Source organism: Enhydra lutris, unplaced genomic scaffold (assembly GCF_002288905.1).
Source record: "Enhydra lutris kenyoni isolate GAN:26980312 unplaced genomic scaffold, ASM228890v2 scaffoldscaffold39, whole genome shotgun sequence".
Taxonomy (NCBI): domain Eukaryota; kingdom Metazoa; phylum Chordata; class Mammalia; order Carnivora; family Mustelidae; genus Enhydra; species Enhydra lutris.
The window spans coordinates 23,740,885-23,751,563 of record NW_019154123.1 but is presented as its reverse complement, the minus strand read 5'-3'; the positions used below and the strand labels follow the sequence as shown (position 1 = coordinate 23,751,563).

The 10,679-nt window shown below is 38.8% G+C and overlaps 1 protein-coding gene across 1 annotated transcript in view; it reads left to right on the top strand.

Moving 5' to 3' along the window:
- The first annotated feature begins 3,652 nt into the window (after positions 1-3,652).
- Positions 3,653-10,679, top strand: part of LOC111154986 (golgin B1) — a 107,761-nt gene continuing 100,734 nt past the window's right edge. The window contains exon 1 of the mRNA XM_022514957.1: positions 3,653-3,893. The gene's annotated coding sequence lies outside the window, so the exon portion shown is untranslated. The remainder of the gene's footprint in view (positions 3,894-10,679) is intronic.

Below are 10,679 nucleotides of genomic sequence, written 5' to 3'. Positions count from 1 at the left end.
TCACTGAATTGCCTTTCCTCCATCAAAGCTCACTTGGCTGTATTTGCATGGGTCTATTTTGGGTTTCTCTTACCTGTTCTGTTGATCTATTCTTTCTCCATTACCACACTGTCTTGATTACTATAGATTTATAGTAAGTCTCGAAGTCAGCTAGTGCTGGTCCCCCAACTTTGTCCTCCACCTTCTTCTCCTTTATTCTGTGTTCTGTTAGTTATTCCAGATTTTTCTTCCCATATAAGCTTTAGAATTAGTTTCTTTTTTAATATTCACAAAATAACTTCCTGGAATTTCAGTTTGGATCATGTTGAATCTATGATTAATTTTACTGTTCTTATCCATGAACATGAAATATTTCTATTTAGATGCTTTATTTCTTTCATCAGTTTTGTTTCTCTCTTATAAAGCCTGTACATGTTTTGTTGGATTTATGCATAAGTCTGTCTTTTTTTCAGTGCTAATATAAAATTGTTTTAAATTTCAAATTCCAATTATTCATTGTTAGCAATTGATTTTTGTACATTAACCTTTTGTCCTGCAACCTTACTATAGTTGCTTATTAGTTCCAGGTGAGGGTTTTGTTGTTTTTGCTTTTTATTGTTTCTTAGTTTATTAGGGGTTTTTCTACATATATAATCATATTCTACAAACATAGATAGTTTTACTTCTTCCCAATCTGTATATCTTGTCTTACATTAGATAGAAATTCCTGTAAAATGTTAAATAGGAGTGGTGATAAAGGATGTACTTGCCTTGTTCCCAATCTTAGGGGGGAAAAAAACTTTTTTTTTTTTTTTTTAACCAGTAAGAATGATATTAGCTGTGAGTTTTTTTGTAGATGTTCTCTATCAGGTTGAGGCAGTTCCCTTCTATTCCTAGTTTTCTGAAGTTTTTTTTTTGTTTGTTTTTGTTTTTTGGTATGAACGGCTGTTTAATTGTGTCAAATTTTTTCATCTATTGATAAAATTATGTGATTTTATATGTTTTTTAAATTATTGTCCCCCAGAGAGGATTGTCTAAAAAAATTTGTTTATGTGTGTTTGTGAGAGAGAAAGAGAGAGAGAGAAAGTGTGCGTGCGTGTGCTCGAGGGAGAAACAGACTCCCCACTAAGCAGGGAGCCTGATTGGGCGAGGGGGGCTCGATCCCAGTACCCTGAGATCATGATCTGAGCCAAAGGCAGACTCTTAACCAACTGAGCCACCCAGGCATCCCAATTTTATATTTTTTGTATATACATTTATTTATCCTATATTTCTCAAGAAATTTTTATATCTTTCATATTTTAAGATATATTGGCATACTTATACATCAGATTCTTATGAATTTAAACATTTATTCATTTAACAATTATTTATTGAACACGTACTCTGTTGAAGACACTACCTTAGGTACGACGAATACATTAATAAATAAGGCTTCCTGAAGGTTTTGGGATAAATTTTTATTTGGCATAAGGGAAGGTGAGAATGAGGAGGAAAAAAACTGGAAAAAAGAAGACCAAGAGGGAACTGGGTAATAGTAAATCAGAGAGGATGTGAAATTTCCTGTCCCCCAAATTGTTATCACTGAACTCTTAATTGAGGAGTGGTCACTCTGTAAGGGACAAGTAACTGAGTGATGATAGGCTTCTGTGATTTCTGTAGTCCCTAACTGCTCTAGAGTTCAGAATAATATCCAAATCCTTCACCATAAAATATCACACACCACTTCATGACCTACTCCTTGTCTACCTGTTCATATTACTCATGTTGTTCTTCAAATAGTCCATGCACATTTGCCTCCACTGCTCTGTTCTCTTTTACCTGATGGGTCAACTCCTAGTTATCTTTTATTATCTTGATCACTTTCTCAAGGCCTAAACTGCTTTCATTAAATTGCATTCTAAATAACTTCCAGTCTTTCAGTGCCCTCAGTTCAGCTCTTTAACCTCCACCCAGTATTATTATTCCTTCATTTGCCTAGTGATCATCGTAATTCTCACTGAATGACCACTCTGTGCTGACCCAAGAATGAAAGGCAGGGCCTTAAGAAGACCTACTTACTAGACAGACAATTTTCTAATCTCTTCTCCCGTAAGAAAATTTCATTCTGTTAAAACTGGAAGATCTGTTCTAAGGCTGAATGTGAAAACAAGGAATTATGGAGAAAGACAATGTTTGTGTATGGTTCCTATTTTCTCCGAGAGAAAAATTAAGTACATCTGCTGGGAATGTGAAGAGGGTGTTAAAGGTTTGAGTAACTGTTGTGGGAATTGGGAGAGGAAGCTGAAAACACACCAAAGATTTGGGGGTGTGCTGAGGATGGAGTGAAATTGGAAACTGAATGTGTAGAAGTAACCATCTCCCTTATGTCAGATTTTCTCCTGCAGCATTCTGCACTCCAAATTTGGATAGGCGTGAAGACTGATGGTTGCACTGATCCAGGCTTTCCTGGGTGGGTACAATCAGGGATAAGAGAATATAATGTACTGATGAAGGATGGCAGCTTCGGCATTTGATAACTTCAAATCCTGGCTCTGCCCCTCATTATGTGAATTTATGCAAATTACTTAATCTTTTCAAGCCTTATTTTGTCCAGTGTAAGATGATGACAATCATACCTACTTCACGGATTCCAAAGATACTGAGTGCTCTACTGCATACTGTTCTTGGACCTGGAGGGAGATACAGTTGAGATCAAGAGACAAAAATTCCTGTCTTGTGGAAGGAATAGTTTAGTGAGGAGAGGGAAAATAAAGATAAATGAAATAAAGATGGCAAAGTGCTTAGGGAAAAAATAAGCAGAGAAAGGGTATAGTGCATGCAGGGGACTGCTATGAAAGGTGAGTAGTCAGGGTAGGACTTAGTGAGCTGATGTCTGAATCTCAAAGAGTTATGTAAAAATTAGCGTGAGGATGCATATAGTGGGCTAGCAATAAATTCAAACTAATGGTCTTATTGTGAAGAGTACCTGAAGTCAAGGGAGCTGGCTTTCCCCTCTTTCCTTAGGCCTTAAGGAGAGCATGCATGATTTCGGTGACAATTACTGGAGCTTCTCACTGACTCCCACTGCAGACCTGGACCTCAAATCTCACCTTTTGCTTAAGTCCCAGCTCAAACGTCACTCCTTCGGAGGCACTGTTCTAGTAGTATTCCCTCTTCTCCCACTCGTGTCCTTAGAGACATCTCAGATTCTCTTTCATGAAGCTGCCAGGTTCTAGTCCGAGTTCTAATCTCCAAGTCACCATTTATCTTTGGGTGACTTTATTCCGGTTCTTATTTTTTGTCAGTAAAATGAAAAAAATCACATTAGACGACCTACTTTGGGGTTCTTGATATTTTACGATTCTAAGAGCAAAACCCATATCCCCACTCCCTTCTCAAAGCTCACTCAACAATCCTATGACACCTGGTACTCGCAGTACGGGGCTCCGCAAAAGCCCAAGCTGTAATATTGGCGAGTTACCACCAGCAACGAAAGTGCACTAGAGCGAGCAGCCCAACCCCTTTACACAGCTTAACACCTGACCTACCGCAGAAAGCCCGCCCTCCCTGCATTTCCGGTTCTCCCGCAGATCTTCTTCCGGAACACTTGCTCACGTTTGACTCCGCCCCTCCTCCACTGTTTAGAGACCATTGGCTCTTTCTTTGAGGAAGCAGAGAATTTCCTGGCGTTGATTGGTTTCCGTCATTGTTGATGGGTTAGTTACAAACAAGGCGTGCCTGGTCTCCCTGGTAACGTTCCGCCGGTAGCCGGGATTGGTTCGTGTCCTAATCCCATCTTCCGTCCCAACTGCGAGTGGTTGAGTCCCTTGACGGGGCGCGGCGGTGGTAGGTGTCGCGGACGGGATTCCCGAGCTGACGTGGCTTAAATTTGGAAGGGGGCAGCTGGTGCCTCCGGCCGCAGCCTCTTCCAGGTGAGTGAGGGATACTTCCCAACTCTTCCCTTCCTTGAGTCTTTTTAACGGTCACCCCTGCGCAGGGGCTGCTGAAGCGGCCACTCTCGGGTCGCTTCCCTGCCCTTCCTCTTCCTGATTCAGTCCGGGATCCGGCCCTACACACGCCTCCCCTCACCTACCAGGCCTACTTCTAGTTGCTCACAAGCAAACTGGCCCCGTCGAAGGGTTTCGGGGTCTCCCTGCGCCGCCTCGAGGCACCCCTGCGTGGCCTCGAGGCACATATGCGTGGTCTGCCCCCGGCCCAGGACGTTTCTTCTCCGGGGGCGACGGAGGGGCTCTCGGGTCAGTCCTGTCCGCTCGGCTTCGTTCCGTGAGCGGCCTGCTTAGGCCGCCCTAGTTACGCAGTAGCTGACGTCGGAGAGAACCTGCCCGGCCCCTGTGTTCAGGCCCTAAACAAACTTCGTGTCGGGAAAGAGAGGCGGGACCCAAAGGAATCAAAGCTCCTGAAGGCGGAGATCACAGATAAACAGTGGAGCTACAACACAAAAAGGGTGCCTGTCAAAAGATCCTGGTAATGAATTGCTGGTGAGATTCGGGGAGAGGAATGATTTTGGCGATGCCATCAGCACTAAAACCCCAGGAATCAGAGGTGGGCAGGCAGTTAGAGGAAAGGGAACCCTGAAGAAAGTTCTGGAGGAAAAAGAACTTGATTTGGTGGTGTGCAAGATATTTATCTGCTTAACGAGAGTGCTGTGTTGGGGGAAGGGAAGGGTGAGTCCCTTGACAAATGAGGAATATATTTGTCTGACTTATTTAAAGAGTTCCAGTTGGTCTATGGGGAAAGGACAGTTTAAGTGTGGGACAGAGATATTTAAAGTCACTGCATAAGTACTTTCACTTTCGGCGATTGTTAGAAGCTTTCCGAGCTTTTAAAGGATCTTAAAGTTCTTTGCAAGATGGCAGTGGAATACTCTGTACAGAGAGTCTTGGAGGCCTTTCCAGAAACATAATTAAATTTGTATGGTCAGAATGACTGAATAGTTAAACCCAGTAAATGTTAGGTTGAAAATGGCAGGATTTGGTCATGGAATAGATATAGGAAAAGTTGAAGAGAACTAAAAAGTTGCAAATATTATACACTGATCGTTTCTCAGCTTTTAGTTTTCATCCCTTGACCATGGAGTGAACATCTAATGCTTTCCTCTTCACTGCATTACATTTGTTTAACCATATCCAGTAGTTCACAAACATTTTTATACACCCTAACAATAAAACATTTTTGAGCAAGTATATTCCAAATATATTATATTTAATTATGGATAGCAGTGTGCACAGCACAGTAAACATATACAAAAACATATTTAAAAGGATGGAAAGTAAATTCTTGCCCACTCTCTAGGACAGTCCCAACCCAATTTGGGGACCACATAAAGTTGTTTACTTATTTTACAAAAAGGTTGTTTACATATCTAAGGACCTTCAGGCTGGATGGGAGAACCTTTTTTTTTTTTTTTTGGACCTCCATTCTTCTGGGATAGAACCTCCTAAAAACCATAAAAACATCTTTTTTTTTTTTTAAAGGTTTTATTTATTTGACAGACAGAGATCACAAGTAGGCAGAGAGGCAGGCAGAAAGAGAGGAGGAATCAAGCTCCTCGCTGAGCAGAGAGCCCTATAATGCAGGGCTGGATTCCAGGACCCTGGGATCATGACCTGAGCCGAAGGCAGAGGCTTTAACCCACTGAGCCACCCAGGTGCCCCCATAAAAACCATCTTTAGGTGATAATTTTTTTCCCTTCTGTTTGACTCTTAAAGGCCCCTTCCTTCCCCCCCCTTCGCATTAATGGATTAATTAAACGGATATTGATTTTACTAATAAAAATAATAAATCATTCATAAACTTCTTTTGGTTAAAAAGGTATAAGGAATAAATCACTTGGAACTTATCTCATCACTGATCATTACATACCAGTCTTTTGTTAGGAACCACTACATAAAAAGAGGCTAGGCTCAATAATACTATATTTTTAATTAAGCCATGTAAAAATCAGCAATATGTATTTTTGGTAAAATGAAATTCAGTAAAAAAAATATAACAACAAAAATCTCTTTCTTCTCTAGCTACTGACCTTTTTTCCTGTTCTCCCCTTTACTGAAGTAAAGCGCTATAGATAATTTCTTGTTTCTTCTTAAGAAACTTTCTGATCATACTCAAGCACGTATATCCTCCTCCTTTTTCTCTCCCACAAGTGGGGTCATGATACACATACTGTTCTCCACCTTTCTTTTGCCACTTAATAACTATATTTTTCTCTATCCATAAGTATTAAACTACCTCATTCTTTTTTAAATATCATCCCTTTTATTTACTTTTTAAAAAAAGATTTTATTTATTTATTTGTCAGGAGGAGAGAGAGAGAGAGAGAGAAAGAGAGCATGTGCACAAGCTGGGGGAGTAGCAAGCAGAGGGAGAACCAGATAGGGGAATGCAAGGCTCGATCCTGGGACCCTGGGATCGTGACTTGAGCCGAAGGCAGGCACTTATTAACCAACGAGCCATCTAGACATTCCTAACCTACCTCATTCTTTTAAAAGGCTGTGCAGCATTCCCTGTAGAAATATCGAAATGTATTTAGCGTGTCCCCTATTGATGGACATAAGGTTGTATTCAGTATTAGACATCACAAACATGTACGTATATCCTTGTGCCCTTGTGTGAACATATCTGTGGTATAAACGTGGGATTCTTTGGGCCATACCACTCTGAATCATTTTATTTTAGTTTATGTACTGCTCAAAAAAGAGTGCTTGTAGAAGTGTAAGTATATGTAAGTATATGAGTGCTCTCATAGCCCCAGCTCTATTTCCATCCCCAGTGAAGAATGTTGGGTGATGAGGTTACTGAGAAAATAGATTATCTTTTGTTTATCTCCTCCAACCAAGAAGCTTTATGGAGCTTTGTGACTAGTCAAATTAATCTCCTTTATGTTGTAGTTTACTCAGCTTAAAACTGGAGATATTGATAGTACATCCTTGGGTTTGTTTTAATAATAAAAAAAGTAATGAGATTAAGTTTTATATGTAAAGCTATTGAAACAGTACTTAGTGCATAGTGCTGTGTATATAAATTATTAACCACCATTTACTTCTAAATTTATTAATGAATAAATATTAGCTTTTCATTTTGTAATTGTAAAATTATGTCTTAATATTGGATATGCTTTTCCCCTGCTATCTAGCATCATATCCTCTTAGATCCTCAAACTGATTGAGGATCATATTGAGAATTAAGGAAAACTACTGAGGTTTAACCAAGTACGCATTAAATAAATTAGAGGAGTGGCTTGGAGATATCACCGTTTTCTGTGTTGTTTCTTTGGGAAAACATGATTTAAATTCCAAAGCAAACAGATGAGCTCCCAGGCATGCACTGTCTTCAGTTATTGTCTTTATTTTCCAATGCCTTTGTACTAAGTTCTCTGTGCTTAGAGGCATGCCTTATATTTCTTTTCAAATTTTTGTGGCTCCTGGCATTATGCTCCATGCCAAGTGGGTATTTTGAGAATAATTATATATAGCAAGAAGTGAAGACTGTAAGAAAATAATACTTATTAAATTCCAGGTGCCACCTCAACATACAAGTGCTGAGATCCTGTGGCAGCATTTGTGGAAGGTGTGGCCAGCAATGACTTTGGAAGATTGTTTTATTTACCTAAGTGTTCTATTGGAGGTTGGCCATTGCCTGAAGCCCTTTATTTTTTCTTTTCCCAAGTTGGTACTCATGATTCTGGTGCTTTATAAAACAGTAGCAAGAGCATTTTTTGTCCAACGGTCACATATATTCCTTACATAAATTTCTTACTGTGAACATGAGTATTTTTCCCTTTACTAATTTTTATATATGCTTTTGTTCTTATCTGCCCTATAGTGAGCCTAAAAAGAGGGGGAGATCCATCCTCCTTCATTTCGCTTAAGCATGACTAATTAGTGTCTCTTTTGCCCTCAAGTTCTCTACCTTTGAACAACCTAAAGCACTTAACTGTGCTTGAGATGCCTTTCCCAATTACATTTCCATATTATTCCTTTTATGTCAACAGCTATATAAATAACTCTTGAATCATGGAGTCATAATACTGTTCATTAGAGTGCTTCTTGTCAGTCTTCTTCATTTGAAGATAAGGAAACTGTAAAATAACTTACCCAGCAGAGTATAGCCTCTTTTTTTTTTTTTTGGAGCCAGAACTGAAAACTCAGTTCTTGGCTCCTGATTTGATGCTTTTTCCACTATACTACCTACCTTCTCCTGGACCTCTTGGATTACTGAATCAATCTATGAGAAACTCCTTTTACTTTGACCTGAAATGGTACATCTTAATAGTGATCTTACCTCAGATATACATGGTTTTAAACTGTTATGTGAGAAAAGTAACCCACTTTTCATTTGAAGAGCTTTTTATCTTATTCAGTAATGCTTATTTAGCAGACAGATTTTGAAATGTATTAATTTCTCTTGTCAGTTTTCCTTATCTTAAAATGGCAATGATGATAATACTGATCTTGTATATTTTGTGAGCATTATAGAGAAATGTATGTAAAGTGGTACATATTGTTCATAATTGTTACCATTACTATTATTGTTGTCCTATGTTCATCTGTATATGTCCATGTGCAGTAATTTTTGATAGGATGCTGGTGAAGACACACTCTCCTAGGGAGGATGAATGAGAATCTCACACATGGTAGTGGTGGATACCAGTGGTGCAGGGGAGAGGAAGATGGAGTTTTAGTTTGAGAAAACATTCAGGATTTTAATTGTGTGTTTGGAAAATGAAAAAAAAAAAACTTTCCCAATTGAAATTACATAACCATAACAATGTTCTGGGCTAATGGTGAGATATGAAAGTTTTTATTTAGGTCATACCACCTTGGATGTGTACATATGTGCATATGTTTCACATTTCTCTAAAGGGCCTATGGTTTTAAAATGGTTGCAGACATTGTCACAATGTCTGAAATTTCAGTAATTTTCTATTTAGCTCTAAAGGTAGTAGCAGTAGCAGTAAGATCCAGACTTCTGAGAGCAGAAAGTGTGGGTGCAAATAGCAGGGCTATGGTGGAGGAGAGATGGAGGTTGGTTGGAGAATTTGAAGTGAAAATTATGGAAAATGGCCAGTGATTAAGGTATTTATAGGTCATGGTATGTGTCCAGTCCAGGTGTTAAGTCCAGTAACTCGCTTATGGACAGCTCTAGCTATTAATTGATTTTTTTCAAAGACCTTTTTATTGTAAAACAAAACTCAAGTACAAAAAGCACACTAAAAAGTATATAGTTTGATGAATTATTAGGAAGTAGGCATTCTTGTCATAACTCTGAGGTCAAGAAATCTAACTTTGTTAGTCATCCAAGAAACTCCTTCATGTTCTCCTTCTTTTCATAGAAATCATTTCCTTGTGGTTTCTCTCTAGTTTTATCATCAAATGTGAATCTTGTCTCCTCCTCCCCCCACCCTTTTAACTTATTATGTATTAAGTCTTTTCCCTACAATTTCTGTTGAAGAACTTGGATTTTTTTAACCTATGGAGTTTTCCACACTTTGAGAATTTCACTTTCATGGGACAATTCAGCATATTCCTATGTCCTTTGCATTTCTTGCAAATTAGCAGCTGGATCCAGAGGCTTCTCCAGACTGAGGTTTGATCTCCATCAAAACTATAGGTTGTGGTATAGTCTTTTATCAGAAGGTTCAAAATATTTTGTTGTTGTTGTTATTATTATTTGTTGATGCTTAATGTCTACATCCATGGATTCAAAAGGAGATGCAAAATAATAGACTAAATATTCCAGTTCTACCATTTTGTTTTCATTTATTAGCTGGAATAATTTTATATGGAGATGGATCCTCTTATCTATATTTGGTTCCTGAATGGTAAAGTTCAAATAGAAAAGACCAGATAAATCCTTGACTTGGCTACTTTTCAAGATACTTAGTTTAGATGGTGACTAGTTTAATTATTATGAACTTGTCGAATTAAATATTTTTCATGGGTTTCAATATATTGCAATTCCTACTCTTCTTAGAAACTCATTTGGGACGCCTGGGTGGCTCAGTGGGTTAAAGCCTCTGCCTTCAGCTCAGGTCATGATCCCAGGGTCCTGGGATCGAGCCCCGCATCCGGCTCTCTGCTCAGCAGGGAGCCTGCGTTCTCCTCTCTCTCTGCCTGCTTCTCTGTGATCTCCGTCTGTCAAATAAATAAATAAAATCTTAAAAAAAAAAACAAAAAAAAAAACCTCATTTATTCCTTTGGCCTGTGAGAACCAACCCAGTTTGGTGCCCAGGTCTCTTGACGTGACTCCAGTTAATTTTTTTTTTTTTTTAATTTTAAAAAACTTTTTATTTATTTATTTTTTTATTAACATATAATATATTATTAGCCCCAAGGGTACAGGTCTGTGAATCGCCAGGTTTACACACTTCACAGCACTCACCACAGCACATACCTTCCCCAATGTAAATAACCCCACCACCCTCTCCCTACCTGCACCGCCCCCTTAGTTTGTGTTGTGAGATTGAGTCTCTTATGGTTTGTCTCTCTCCCATCCCATCTGACTCTAGTTAATTTTTGATAGCTTCCTTGCTATTTTGTATCACAAGATGTTTCAGGCTCATCTTGTACATTTCCTACTGCAGAACTGGTAGCTATTTCTCTAAGAAGCTCTGCTATTTAAGAAAAAAGAAAATTTAATGGGAAATAGCATTGCAAGATGCCAAACTGGCACTAGAGATGTTCATTGCTTCTCAGTTT